Below are 14,771 nucleotides of genomic sequence, written 5' to 3'. Positions count from 1 at the left end.
GATTGAGTACAGCCAGGGCGTCAGGGCGGAGCTCCGAGAGCGCCTGCGGGGCTGGTGGGGCCAATGCTGGGGGAAGGCTCTGTGCAGAGGAATCACCGGGAGACGAGAAGGAGCACAGCCCCTCTGAGGAACCGGAACGCCCCTCATCTGTGCTTTCTGTCCCCCCCCGCCCCCCCCCCCCGCGTCAGCTCTGGGAGGGGACCCAGGCAGAGGCACCGAGACACACTTGCCCAGGTCTCAGAGAGTGGATGACAGCAGATTGGCGCCTGGGACTATCCTCCAGGTCTTTCGACAACTTGGGGGCCAGGTATTTTTTTAGGGGATGACTTCCTGTTTCCCCCTGCCTGGCCTTGAACTATTATCCTTCAAGATATATGCCAGGTTCCCCTAGACAGAGGCTGGGAGTTCTGGTCCTCTCGCACTGCGCTTGTAGGAGGTCGAGGCACATGGGCCGAGGGATCCCTTGGGAAGACCGTCCCCAAAGCCAGGAAGACACAGCATGGCAGGACCTAGATGTGACGTCTGCCTTTCTCAGCTGGCACCCCTCTGTCTGAACTCCAGGCAGTTGGAAGCTAGCAGGGCTTGATGCAGGCGGTGCCGCTATTGTGAATTATTGCCCACATGCTTAGAAATGTTGTGAGCAATGTTGGAGACAATTACAAAGGAAACTTTAAATCAAGTTGACCATGAAGGAGATTCAGAGACCTTGGGCTGGCTAGTTATAGAGAGATTGCAAGAGTCTCAAGCAATGGTCATTGATTTATTCACTCCACAAATTTTTTGTTCCGTGCCTACTCTGTGCCTGGGCTGTCTGAGGGGCTGGAGACACTGAGAGGAGCCTGACACCGTCATCCCTGCCTTCATGGAGCAACGGAGAGCCTTCCCTTCCCATTGAATAGGTGGGGAAATGAAGGTCTGTGGAGGGTGATGATTTATACACAGTCGGACGGAGGGAGGGAATGGCAGAGATGGACTAGAACTCCTGCTTCCCACCGCCAGGCCAGAGCATGTCTCATGGCTCCAGGTTTAGAAAAGACGGAATGTCTTTCATTAAGAATGTGAAGAGCATGGGGCGTCTGGGTGGCTCAGTCGGTGAAGCGTCTGCCTTTGGCTCAGGTCATGATCCCAGAGTCCTGGGACTGACCCCCGCGTCAGGCCCCCTGCTCAGTGGAGAGCCTGCTTCTCTCTCTTCCTCTGCCCCCCACTTCGTGTTCTCTCTCTTTCTAGCTCAAATAAATAAATAAATAAATAAAATGTTTTTAAAAAAATCTTAAAAAAAAATATAAAGAGCACCGGGAGAGGGTCAGAGCGGTGGGGGCCGGCCAGGCAGGGGGAGGATACGGAGGTGCTCGACAGTGATTATCTACATTTTTGTTACTACACCTTTTATTTTAGATTTACACAAAAATTGCTAATCTAATACAGAGTTCCCCAATATTCCACATCTAGTTTCCTTTATTATTACCATCTTACATTAGCGTGACACCTTTGTCTCCATTAATGAGCCAGTATGATACATTACTATTAGCTAAGTCCATATTGTGTTCAGACTCCTTCACTTTTTACCTAATGTCCTTTCTCTGTTCTGAGGCTCCCATCCAGGATACCTCACTGCATTTAGCCGTCATGTCTCCGGAGGCTCCTCTTGGCCGTGACAGTTCCTCAGACTTCGTTTTTGATAACCCTGACAGTTTTGAGGAACGCCGATCCAATATTTTGTTCCAGGTACTTTTTTTTTTTAAAGATTTTATTTATTTATTCGACAGAGATAGAGACAGCCAGTGAGAGAGGGAACACAAGCAGGGGGAGTGGGAGAGGAAGAAGCAGGCTCATAGCGGAGGAGCCTGATGTGGGGCTCGATCCCATAACGCCGGGATCACGCCCTGAGCCGAAGGCAGACTTAACCGCTGTGCCACCCAGGCGCCCCATTGAAAGTGCAAATCCAATAAGGCTCGTGAGTTGGAGAGACTAGAAATCTGGGCACTGGCTGGTGCTCTGTTGTTTTTGTTTTGGGGAGGTTTTCTTTGGTGTGTGTTTGTTTTAATTTAATGGACCTAGGGGCTTTAGTCTAATAAGGAAATTTCAAACCGAAGACTTTATTTCCTCCTAGTTAAAAGCAAATCATGGGGACCTGCTGCGGTCTAGAAAAAGAGTCCTGAATGGGGAGGGCCAGTTCTGTGCAGCCTGACTGACCAGATACCAGTTGTCCAGCCCTCTGAGGCTCTGTTTCCTGACAAAATGAATAGGTTGAGGGCGCCTGGGTGGCTCCGTCGGTGAAGCATCTGTCTTCGGCTCAGGTCATGATCCCAGGATCCTGGGATGGAGCCCCACGTCGGGCTCCCTGCTCAGCGGGGAGTCTGCTTCTCCCTCTCTCTCTCTCTGCCTCTCCCCCCCATCTCATGCATGCACGTGTGCACTTGCGCGTGCACCCTCTCTCTCTCTCTCTCACTCTCAAAGAAATAAAATCTTTAAAAAAAATGACTAGATTGAGTGAGTGGTTCGAGGGTCCTGTCCAGGGGATGAGAAAGAACATTCGGATGGAAGAAGCTGCATAAGCCAAGGCATGAGGTAGAAATCCAAATGAGCAGAAGCCCAAGATAGTTTTGAATGGAGTTGCCTGAACTCCCCCGCCCCTGTTCCTGCTCGGTGAACTCACAGGAGGAGAGGATCACAGCCCGCTGTGAGTGTTCTGAAGGCCTGGCTTGCAGTGTTGGTGTTTGGTAGAGATTAGAGAAGCCCTGGAAGGTTTGCGAGCTGTAGGCTGAGGGCATCAGGGCCGTCCGTGGAGAGTGGGCTGGATGGATCTCTATCCTGGGAGAGGCTGGGCAGAGCCGAGCATCGGCGGGCTTGCTGTGGTCTGGCTGGGGTGCATACAGGCTTAGACCACCGCTTGAGGTTTGGGGCTCCCAGTGGCAGAACGCACACGGCAATGGCTGATGGCAGGTGGAGGAGAGAGAAGGGGAGACACTTCCCAGGTGTCGAAACTAGTTACCTGGAAGGCATTTGGGGAAACGAGAGTGGGGCCTGTTTTAGGGCAAAGAGATGAGCTTGATTTGGATGCTTTAAGGTCATGGTGCCTGAAGTCTGGGGAGTCTTAGAGGTGATTGGAAATTTGAGTTAAGTTGAGGAAACAATTCAGAGCTAGAGATGTAGATTTAAAAGATTTCATTTATTGAGAGAGTGAACGAATGTGAGTGGGGGTGGGGGCAGAGGGAGAGTGAGACTCTCAGGCAGACTCCCCGCTAAGCGCAGAGCCTGATGCGGGGCTCAGTCCCACAACCCTGGGATCATGACCTGAGCTGAAGTCAAGAGGCAGATACTCAACTGACTGAACCACCCAGGTGCCCCCAAGAAATTATCTTTGTCGGTCTTGGGGCAGTGCGTGCGTGAGATCCTGGGAGAGAGAGAGAGAAGAGAGGAAAGCAGAGGACTATAACGGGTTGTCCCCGGGATGTCTGAGAAATGGAGATGCATTTTATTAAATACTTCTAAAGGAGCTAATTACGTTCATAAAATTTCATGACCCCATTCCTTCCTTTAGGGCTTATCTTTATTCTTTCCCTCTTGTAAGTGAAGATGAAGTCTCACTTTTGAAAATGTCAGGACTCATGGGACGCCTGGGTGGCTCAGTCAGTTAAGTGTCTGCCTTCAGCTCAGGTCATGATCCCGGGGTCCTGGGATCCAGCCCTGAGTTGGACTCCCTGCTTGGCAGCGAGTCTGCTTCTCCCTCCCTCTCTGCCTGTCCCCCCTGCCCCCACCACTGGTGCTCTTTTGCTCGCTCACTCTCTCTCAAATAAATAAAACTAAAATCTTAAAGTAAAGAAAATATCTGGCTTCAGAGACCACAATTCCCACTTGGTAGGTGGAATTCTTGTTCCCTGATTGTAGAATTAATCTGGAGTAGATCAGAGTTCAGTTACAGCAAGGCACTGAAACTTCTTGACACACATTAGCCATTCCCTTGGCATGGGAAAAACAACCCAGCTTTGAATACATTGCTCGCAGCAGCTCCTGGCTGGAGCAGCAGTCTTTATCTCTTGTCAGCCTTGGTTTCGGTGTTGGCTCTCTAGGAATGTTCCTGATTGTAAAATATCTTGTCTTGTGAAGATGAAGTCAGCTCCCCACCCCCTACACGTAGGGGAGCCTGAGCCAGAGAAGGAACTGTGCTTTCAGACTCCTGCTTGGTGGGAACCACTGACTGACCGCTCGGCAAGCCCTCGAAAGTGGTGGAAGCAGGTGCCTGTCTTTAAATGAGGCCCTTAGCCTGGGAATTGGAAGTCTCACTCTGAGCAGTGAGGACTTGCTCCCTCTGTTCAGTGCTCGAATCTTCTGGAGGGATGCTCAGCATTCCTCAGGAAATCCATAACATCGCATGTAGCTCTAATTGAAAGATTTTTATATTTGCAGCAGAAATCTTTCTCCCTTTGTGTCTGACCACTTTGCCTTCCAATTTGTGAGCAAGAGCCCTAATGACTCCTCCCTGAGATCGATTTGCAAAGGCTTCCGGGCATCGCCTTCCCACACTGAAAGCCCTGGCCTCCATTCATGGAATTGCAAGCACCTTGTGACTCTTACTGCTGTTGCTTTTAAAGTCTACTAAAACTGAAAATGGAACTTTATGTGGCCCAGTCAGTGGGAAGGTTGGTGAGGCTGTGACCCCAACCCCTTAATGGAAGGATGACATTTCTCCTAATGCCATAGGCTTTTTGTTCCTTTTCATTCTTTTGGTATCCAGGCCGTTCTGCTGGCTTATCCTGAGCTTATGGTCAACTAAAATCCTTAAATCTTTTTCACATGAACTTTTGGCAAGCTGGGTCTGCCCCATGGGTACTTACTTACCCTGCTGAGGTTTCTGGTTGGTTGGTTGGTTTTTTGTTTTTGCAATTTACATACATCACAGTCTTAACATATGTTCCTGATGTTGGGATTTTTTGTTTTTCATGTTTTCATTCTATATCCTAATTTATCTTTATAGAATAGTGGAATTTTGGAACTGGAAGTGGTTTTGAGAGTACTACAGCCCATTCCCTTCAGTGTGAAATGAGTCAGCCGCTTTAGGGAAACTGGCCATGGGGGTTTGGTTGGATCAGGTTTTCTTTCGCACACACTGGGAAGGTAGGATGGGTCCGGGAGGAAGAGAAATGTCAGCTGAGGGCTGGGCACTGGTTATGAATGCAGGTTTGGGCTACTTTATTCTGTGTGCAATTTTATACTCTTTCACTTTTGTCTTGTGTGTTTCTTTTATAGATTTCCTTCATCTCTGAAAGCAGAAAGAATGAGCCACTTACTCTACTTCTGTGGTTTGTGCTAGGATGCAGTCTGTTTTACAAACACGTATTGAAGTTATCTCACATTTATAACTTCTGAGAAAGCCAAGGAGCAGCATATAGTATTGTTATTGTTACAGTTGGTATTGCACAAAGTTAAAATATGTTAAGTGGAAAACAGATTAGACTGGTTCTAACTAATATCCTTTACTGGCCAAAGTTCTGATTTGCCTGTTGATCAAGATTAAAGAAAAGGAATGGCTGCTTGGTGAGGAGAGTTTATTTCAAGGTAAATTGATGTGCGAGAAAAGACCTATTTCTACTACTGATCTGAGTGAAGTTCAGGATTCCTGAACATATGTAATAGGTTTTATTCAAGAATGCAGTCCGTGTTCTAAAAGCTAGTGTGGTGTGTTTAAAAACGGTACGTAATTGATTTATTTATGACATCCCAGATTGTGATTGAGTCTGGCAGTCATGCATTAGTAAGTTTAAATTTCAGACATTTGCTTGGCAATTGCCGGAGACCTCACCGATACTGTGACAGGGCGGTGACAGGGCCGTGACCGGGCTGCTGTGTGTGCCGGAGCAGGTGGCATATGGCACCAAGGCAGAGCCTGAGATCAGCCCACACCTGGTTTCCCAGAGGCTACCACACACGGCTTGTAGTATGCGAGGGGGAAGGACAGGGTTTTGGCTTTGAATGATTGGAATGGTGCCTTGAAAAAGGCACCGCAAATGTGAGGGGGGTAGCCTATGCTAGAAATGATTTTGTGTTTTAAAAACTAATACTACTGTTGTCAAGGGGATTCCATACTGTGTCCACAAATGTCATAATTTGAATTACATTCATTTTACTGCAGTTCCTAGGAAGTAGCGAGAATATTTGTCTGGTTAATAAGGTTAATGGTTATCTAAACTCAAGTTTGAACTGTCAGCTTCATACAATAGACCAGTTCTTGCTATTATCGCAATTTTGATTTAAGCTAAAATTTTTGTCTTGAGTAATTACCTAGGCATATAAAAGGACAGTCTTGAATATTGCTGTTAGACTGTCATCTAAAGTTTCTATTAATGTTTCTATTAATGTTTATGTTTATTTTTCAGATTGTATTTCATGACTTAAAGGGTTTTGTATGTTACATACTGAAGCATTTGGGGCCACTTAGAAATGTATGCCATTTCACTGGTACTATTGAAATAATTTATCATCATATATTTACAATGACAATTTTTTATCCCCCTCTCCACTCCAAGTAATTTTGTCCCTGGGAGGCCTCGTCTAATAAAGTAGAACGTAATCGCTAAAATTTCTTAAAGTTTAAGAAAAATGCACTTTTTAAAAAATGAAAAATAATCTTTAAGATTACAAAAGCATTACATGAAAATTATAGAAAAATAACCTATTGATAAGCAAAGATAACAAACCACCGCATTCCTGCTACCCAGAGACTACGACGGGCAGCCCCTCCATATCTTTTCACATTGTATGTCTTTGGCTGAAAATAAGTAGAAGAAAGAGCCGCTCTTGAACACCCGCTGCCTTTTTTTCAGTCTGTTGGAACTTGTGGCCAGAATGCCCAGGGGACTGGGGGCTCAGCCAGTGGGGCCACAGCACACCCGCTTCTCGGTTCTCACCGGTTCCAGTGCTGGTTGGACAAGGAAGCAGCCTTGAGGAGAGCGAGAACTTGCTAGATTGTAATCCTAGATTGTAATCTGTGCTCAAGTTTCTGGAGGTTTTTTGTCCCCATGGGTGGGTAGATCTGCTAACCTGTTGGCTCTCCCATCCGCTTGGTTTCGTGTTCTTGCTGCCGTGTTACCTTCTGGTTGTGGTTGATTTCCCCCTTCTCTGCGTGTGCGTGCCGCCACTGCCCCAAGTGGAGGAGGCTGGGGAGGAGGCCTGTGCTTCTCCCTGCAAGCTCCTTCATCACTCATGATGCAGTCTGGGCATGAGGACCCCCTCAGCATCCTCCGGCCCATCGTCCTCCCCTCCTACTGTGGCCCCCTCTAGCCCCTCTCCTCTATAGGGCCCTGTGGTCCGCTGGAAGGCACATGGGCCCACCCCCACCTGTCCCACCCGGGGCTTGTAGGCAGGCCTGGGCAGGCTGAGTGCTGGGCCTCTCTTCCCCACTGCCTGCTCCCCAGCAGTGGGTGCTTCTGCTTTGTTCACCTGCCGAGCGAGGCTGCTGTCACTCCCAGGGCCTCCCTCGCCTTTTTCCTAAATAATGTCCTGTCTCAGCCCCACTCCCGATGGTGCCGTTTGCGTACAGCCCTGGTGCCCGGCGCAGACCCGGACCCAGGAGAGTCTGCATGTCTGTAAAGTGGAAATGCCTTTCTCAGAGGCTTGATGGGAGGATTCAGTGAGATAATCTGTGTGAAGCCCAGTGTCTGACACAGTTAGTGCTAGGAAGTGGTGTTAGTTCCTGAGATGCTGTATGAACTTGATGCAAGTGAAGGTGGCCGAAGTTTGGCTTTTCCTCCTGATAGTGTGCATAGGGTTATATGAAATATGGGGGCTGGACCTGATTTTCTACCTGATTTTTGGTGAGGTTAGAAAATAAAGCCCTTTCATTGTTCCTTTCATTGCAATTTAGAGTTTACCTATAGCACTTTGGTGTATTTCAAGTAAATATGTTTAAATTGAGGTTAATTAGTATTACAATATCCACTTTGAACGTTAAGGTGGAGAAATAGAAAACTGCCATTTATTTTCCTCCCACATTCAAGTTGTGTGTTATGTAAATGCCCTGACAAGGTCTGCATGGTCCACACAATGAATTAAACACTATTCTACCTTTACCCAAAGTGTGGTGTGGGAGATAAACTCAGTGTGTTGACCTATGTGACAGCAGAGGGCCAGGTTCCACGGGAATCTGGGGAATGGAGCAGAGGAGATGTTTGAGCTGGATCTGGAAGAATGGGCAGGTGGTAGTGGAGAGTTGGTGGAGGGACATTCTAGAATAAAGCCTCCTCTGTTGTCAAATGTGAGCTGCAAGCCAAATAAATTTCCTGAAATGAGGATTCAAAGGTATTTATTTTGTCACATTTTTCCTCTTCTCCCATTGGCAGGGATAATATGAAGTTTACAGTAGAAAATAATCTTCCATCTGTTTGTTTATTAGACTAAATTGTCATATTCAAGGACTAGCTGAGCAGTAAATCACATCAGACTTAAATTTGAGTCTTGGTAACATTTGAAAAGAGTTGTAATGTTTTTATATTGATGAAGAATTTGCATTATGTAGAAATTAATTCCATAACTCTAACTAATGGACACTTGAGTTTTAGTTGGAATTTACTCTCCATATTGATGGCATCATTCCATTTTAATTTCTCTTTGTAGATTTTGATGACTATACCTTCTGGTGCAGCTTTCCCATTTTCAGTTGGATTTACGTTTGCATTGGCATGGTGTGATGGCTTTGTTGCATTATTCATATATACAATAAATACACACTCTGGCCCTGGGAGACATGCCTGGTGGTGGTGGTGATGTTATCTCTGAGTTAGTTGTATGTACCTGTTTCCCTCTGCGCTTCCTTTAGTCCATGGGATCTGGGGTGGGGGATGGTGTAGTCCATGAACTAGGGGAAAAATTACATCTTTATTTTTACTGACTTGTAGCTAAAATTTAACATTTCTGTCAATTATGAATTCGGTCATCAAATCCAGTAGCATTAGCAGCTTCTGTGACAGTAACATCAATAAAATCAGTTATTTTCATGTTGCGTTACAGTAGTTGTACATTTTTTAAAAAATTTCTTTGTTTAGGGGCACCTGGGTGACTCAGTCAGTTAAGTGTCTGCCTTCAGCTCAGGTTATGATCCCAGGGTCCTGGGATCAAGCCCCGAGTTGGGGCTCCCTGCTCAGCCGGGAGTCTACTCCTCCCTCTCCCCCTCTCCCCACTTATGAGCGCGCACGTGCTTTCTCTCGCTTTCTCTCTTTCTCTCTCTCAAATACAATCTTTAAGATTTTTTCTTCGTTTGAGAAAGAAACGGTTGTGCATACACAAGTGGGTGGAGGGGCAGAGGGAGAGAATCCTCAAGCAGACTCCCCACTGAGTGAGGAGCCCGAAGTGGGGCTCGATCTCAAGACCCTGAGATCATGACCTGAGCCAAAACCAAGAATCTGATTCTTAACTGACTGAGCCACCTAGACGCCCCTACAGTCACACATTTCTAAAAAATACTGTGGATGCGCATCATTACTTTGAATTACAGCATTTATTTGATTTGCCTCTAGATCTTGTCAAATACGGTAATAAGCACATGCTATATCATAATTATTTGGATAATTCCCTTTTAGTATCATTAAGTTCTTTTGTATTCTCTTGTATTCTATTTTGTACATTTAAAAACTTCATTCTGAGAAGAGTCCATAGGCTTCACTATGCTGTCACTATGCTTGTCTGAGACACAAGTTTAGGAACCTCTGCTTTGGTCCCTGGGATGCATTTGGGAGAAGAGCATGCCAACATTTGCTTAGGGAAGATTGGTGGGAATGTGGGATATGTAACAAAAAGCTGAGATACCAGCTCTCACCTGAGATGCCCACTAATCCCATATAGTCTTGCCTGTTGCTCCAGCCCACAGGGGTACCCAGTTCAGCACAACCTCAGTAGCTCTGCTGGTCATCGTAATACATGCGTGCTGCAAAATAGGAAGGGTTAAACTTCATTCTCTGTAGTCTTTAAATAAAATATACTAAATGATTCCCATCTAAAAATGGTGAAAATAAAAATAGCTTAAGTGTTTAAAGGGGTCAGCCTTCAGCTGTCTAGAAAAGTCTTATAATCCAGAAGGACTTAGTCCCACTGTTTCTGGTTTACTATTTTTACAGCATTTGTTCTTCGGCAAATACTTGTTCGTGTACACTCATGCATTGTGTTGGAGATACTACAGATTTATCATGGTTCTCTTCTAAGATCTCCTTGAGATATTTGTCATCCCTGAAAAACCTTGAAGTCACTACATTTTTTTCTTTTTTAAGATTTTTATTTGAGAGAGACAGTGTGTGCATGCACGGGGTGGGGGGCACAGGGTGATGGAAAGGGAGAGAAGAATCTCAAGCAGATTCCTTACTGAGTGTGGAGCCCAACGTGGGGCTCAATCTCAAGACCCTGAGGTCATGACCTCAGCTGAAACCAAGAGTCAGACACTCAGCCGACTGAGCCACCCAGGTGCCCCACTAAATTTTTATTTTGAATTGCCATCATACAGTGAGCAAATTTATTGAGTACTTGCTGTGTGCCAGGGGCACTTGGGGCTATATCAGTGAACAAAATAGACAGTAATTCTCCCTGAGAGCAGACATTCAGGCGTTCAGGTGTCTTATGCTCTGAGGTCGGTGGAGCTGTTCTGCAGGCTAGAAAAACTGCTTGCCACCGACAGACCTGTGTATTTTTTAGGTAGTGGTTTCCACACTCTATTTCTGTGGGTCATTGTGATACCTCAGGGCTGTCTGAAGGAGGGGAAAGGAATGTTCTGCTTTTCCAGCTCCATTTTAATCAGAGCATTCCTGATTTTACATTTTTGGGATTGCTGGAAGGTTGGGTTGGGGTGAGGTAGGGGAGAGTTCTTCTGCCTACTGGATGTTTGGGAAGATGGTCAGATTCCTGATGTGATTGGTATTATCTGTTTGCTGGCTGGTATGGAATAAATTTTTGTCTGTTCTGTACTGAAAGGCCATTGGAATAATAGCAAGCCCGTTGCCTTTGGGCACTGTTACTTAAGGTAAAAAAAAAAATTTTTTTTAATGGCTTAATACAACCATTTATTATGTATGTGGTTTTGTGGGTAAGGAATTCGGGAAGGGCTCCGCTGGGCAGTTTGTCTACCTGGCTTCCTGTGGAGCAGCGAGGTCTAGATGATTCCTTTCCAACGTGGCATCTTTGCTCAGGTGTCTGGTGGGTCAGTGGTACTGGGCTTCTCTTGCTGTCCAACTGGGGCCCCAGACCCCAGGGCTGCTTCATGTGGCTTGGGCTCCTCGGGTACTGTCACTTTCCTAGGGAGTTGATATTTTCCTACTTTGTAAACATGAAGGGAACAGCTAGCAGTCATTGGGAGTGAATACGTGCAAGGCTTTATACTAACAACTTTCACGTTTATTGTTTAGTTTTTATCCTGCAAGCCCCACTTTGATAGAAGAGGAGACTGAGGTTCTAGGAAGTGGGTGACCTGCCCAGACGTGCACTTGAAGTTGCAGAGGCTGGAGCCTCTGTCAGCATTTCCAGTTACACAGCTGCCCCGAGGATCTGTCTGTCGGAGACTCACAGCTGCTGCTGCGTAGGAGTCGGGGCTGACTTTCTCCTCAGAGTTGTGACCTGCAGCAGTGAGAGTTCCCCTCTGTCTTCTTAGGGGCGATTCTGTTTCAGTGTCTACTCCTAGAGGCCTGTTCCCTGCCGTGGGATGCTTCTCTCCCGTCCAGCAGGCAACACTGGCTTCATTCTCATAGTTTCCACCTTCCCCCCTGACTCACCTCCCTCCCATAAAATGTGCACACACACCATACTACTCGAAAACAACAAATAGGGGTCCCGGCAGTTTTTTCTTTTTTTTTTTTAAGATTTTAATTTTTTTAGAGAGAGAAAGACAGCACACGTGAGAGAGGCAAAAGGAGGAGTGGGGGAATCTCAAGCAGACTCCATGCTGAGCGCGGGGCTCCATCCCAGGACCCTGAGATCACGACCTGAACCGAAACCAAGAGTCGGTTGCTTAACTGACCGAGCCATCCAGGCGCCCTGGAGTCCAGGTGGTTTATGCAAAGAATGGGTTGCTCGTCACACGTTTGCCAAAATGGCGTATTGGGCAGAGTTCATAACAGCTGGCATCAGGTTCGTTGGCACTGGATCCTGAGTAGGTTCAATTTTTTGGGGGGGGGGGTATTCTTGTGTGTACAGTGTTTCAGTGAATGAATCGATGCTGTGGTTATCAGGAAGGAGTGAGATGCCTCTCTAGGGGATGACCGGTCCCTGCAGTATGCCCTTGCTGATAAAAGTTAGTTGCAGAACGCTGATTCCCCACACACGCTTTTTTTTTTTTTTTTTTTTTGGTAAAGGAAATTAGCATTTGGCATAGGCAAAGAGCCACATGACAGAAAAACCATACTGTTAACTGTGGCTCTTTCTGGGCTTGGGATTATATGGGCAACTTTGTATGTTTCTGTATTTTTCTTTTACATGGATGTGTATTAAACTTACTAGAAATAAAGAGGACTAAAGAATGCATCCTGCCGCTGTGTTTAAGAAGGAGGCGGTTTTATATGGTCCTTGAGGTTGGCCTTTTCACAGCAAGGTGAGATACCACAGCCTGGCCAGGGCCTTGATGGGGCCCAGCTGAGGGTCCTGACCTCAGCCCCTGGAAAGGAGGAAGAGGCGGGGGCAAGGTGTTCCTCCTCTCTGTCCCTTCTCTGGACGAACCTGCCTGCAACATCTTGATCTCTCGGCTCAACCTGGAGACGTCCACCCAGTTGGCCCAGAGGCACGGTGGCTGGTGCTGACTGGGAGCCGAGGTTCCAGGGACTGGGGTGCAGAGTGCACGTATGTAAGAGGAAGGCATCCCAGAGGGGAAAACATAACTTTATTTTCCTGTTAAAACAAGGGGACAGGGAGGGGAGGAATTCGAGAGCAAAGCCTACATTTTCCAGTATTTGGCCTCAATTCTGATAAACTGATTCCATTCGGTGTGTTTTAAGTACACGAAGTCCGATTGTAAGGTGCTGTCTGGGACCGTTTGTCCGTGAGCCTCACGTGTTGCACGTTATGCTGAGAAGTTTCTGATTTGATTACAAAGACCAGACCGTGTGGCTTGGGGATGGGTGTGTTGATGTGCTGCGTGTGTGCTGTTCTAGCCCGGTGCCGAGTTGCTGAGGTTCTGAGCACGGGTGCAGCCTCGGGGTTGCCTTGTTACTGTTGGCTCTGAACCCTGCACCTGGCCGAGGGAAGCTCTCCTTGATCCGTTTGGTTACTTTGGGGGAGGAAAGCCTGTACCTAGGTCTTACCCTTGAAGATGTGGTGGACACTGGAAAATTCCTTTTCTGTGTTTTCCATTGAGGTGGATTCTGCTCACAGGTCAGCGAAGTAGGGCCGTGGAGCCCAGAAGCAGGGGCAGGGCCACGTGCTACCCCAGGGGCCCCAGTCACTGAGGACTGGCTCCACTCCAGCTGTAGCGTGGACTCTGGTGCAAGGAGAAGAAAGTTAAGCTTTGGAGAGGACCAGAGTCATCTTTGAGTGGCTCCTTCAGACCTGTGTTTACGGCAGTGTGTGGATACTTTGTAAATTACCCACTTTTTTTGGTTCTATTCCTTAGTTCTTTTGTGTATTATATGTGATTACAGCCCTTTCTCATTTAATGTGGCAGGGAGCAGAGAGGCTTGGGAATAATGTGTAAACAAGTCATTCAAACATGAACTGTACTTTGGCTCTTTCTGAACATTTTTTGATGTTATCTAAAATTTTATATGTTCCCCTTTTTATAGGGAAAACAATTGAGTCAGTTGGACTCCCTGAGGGTCTTTGGTGGCTCATTTTATTGTAAGGGTAGAGTTTGGTAAATATTTGAATCTTCCTATTTGCTCTCTCTTTTTTTTTTTTTAAAGATTTAATTTATTTATTTGACAGGGAGAGNGATAGAGACAGCCAGCGAGAGAGGGAACACAAGCAGGGGGAGTGGGAGAGGAAGAAGCAGGCTCATAGCAGAGGAGCCTGATGTGGGGCTCGATCCCATAACGCCGGGATCACGCCCTGAGCGGAAGGCAGATGCCTAACGACTGAGCCACCCAGGCGCCCCTTACTATTTGCTCTTGATAATTTATTTGAAATGTACTCCATACTGAGATTTTGCGTTTCTCTGTCTTCTTACCCTTTCTTAGCACTTCTACTCCTGTAGTGTTGGCATTCTACTTTGTTGAGTCATTTGTCTATTTCTTTATCCCCTCTGTCTAGATTGTAGGTTACCTGAAGAACAGGATCTATGTGTGATGCACTTGTATTCACCATAGAATTTGGCATAAAATGTTTTATACAGTGAACAGGACTCTTAGTTGCAGGTGATAGACACCCAGTGTAAAATGGCATAATCAAAAATTTATTGGCACAAGAATCCCAGTTGATTGGCTTCAGGCATGGCTGGATCCAGGGCCTCGAACATCAGAACCATTATTCTCACCCTCTTCCTTCCATTTTCTTCTTCCCTGTCTTTGTTTCACCTCCTCGGGAACTACTTAGCATGGCTTTATTTGTGATAGCACCAGAAATTCCAGGCTTATGTCCTCAGAATTTTAAGTCCAAAAGTAGGATTTCCCAACCTGGGCAATACTACATTTTGGGCAGGATAATTCTTAATTGTGGGGGGCTCTCCTATGCATTGTAGGGTGTGCGGCAGCATCCCTGGCCTCTGCTGACTAGATGCCATTTGCAGCTTTTACCCTCCAGTTGTGACAACCCAAAATATCTCCAGACATTGCCGGATGTCCCCTGGGGGGGGGGATGGTGATGGGTAAAATTGC

General features: G+C 46.5%; 1 protein-coding gene across 5 annotated transcripts in view; it reads left to right on the top strand.

Moving 5' to 3' along the window:
• TBC1D1 (TBC1 domain family member 1) overlaps window positions 1–14,771 on the top strand; it is a 236,496-nt gene that overhangs the window by 94,561 nt on the left and 127,164 nt on the right. The gene's annotated exons all lie outside the window — the stretch shown is intronic.

The sequence above is a fragment of the Ailuropoda melanoleuca genome, chromosome 11 (assembly GCF_002007445.2).
Source record: "Ailuropoda melanoleuca isolate Jingjing chromosome 11, ASM200744v2, whole genome shotgun sequence".
In the NCBI taxonomy this organism is placed as follows: Eukaryota; Metazoa; Chordata; class Mammalia; order Carnivora; family Ursidae; genus Ailuropoda; species Ailuropoda melanoleuca.
The sequence above is the reverse complement of the archived record's forward strand: the minus strand, read 5'-3'. Positions and strand labels throughout refer to the sequence as shown.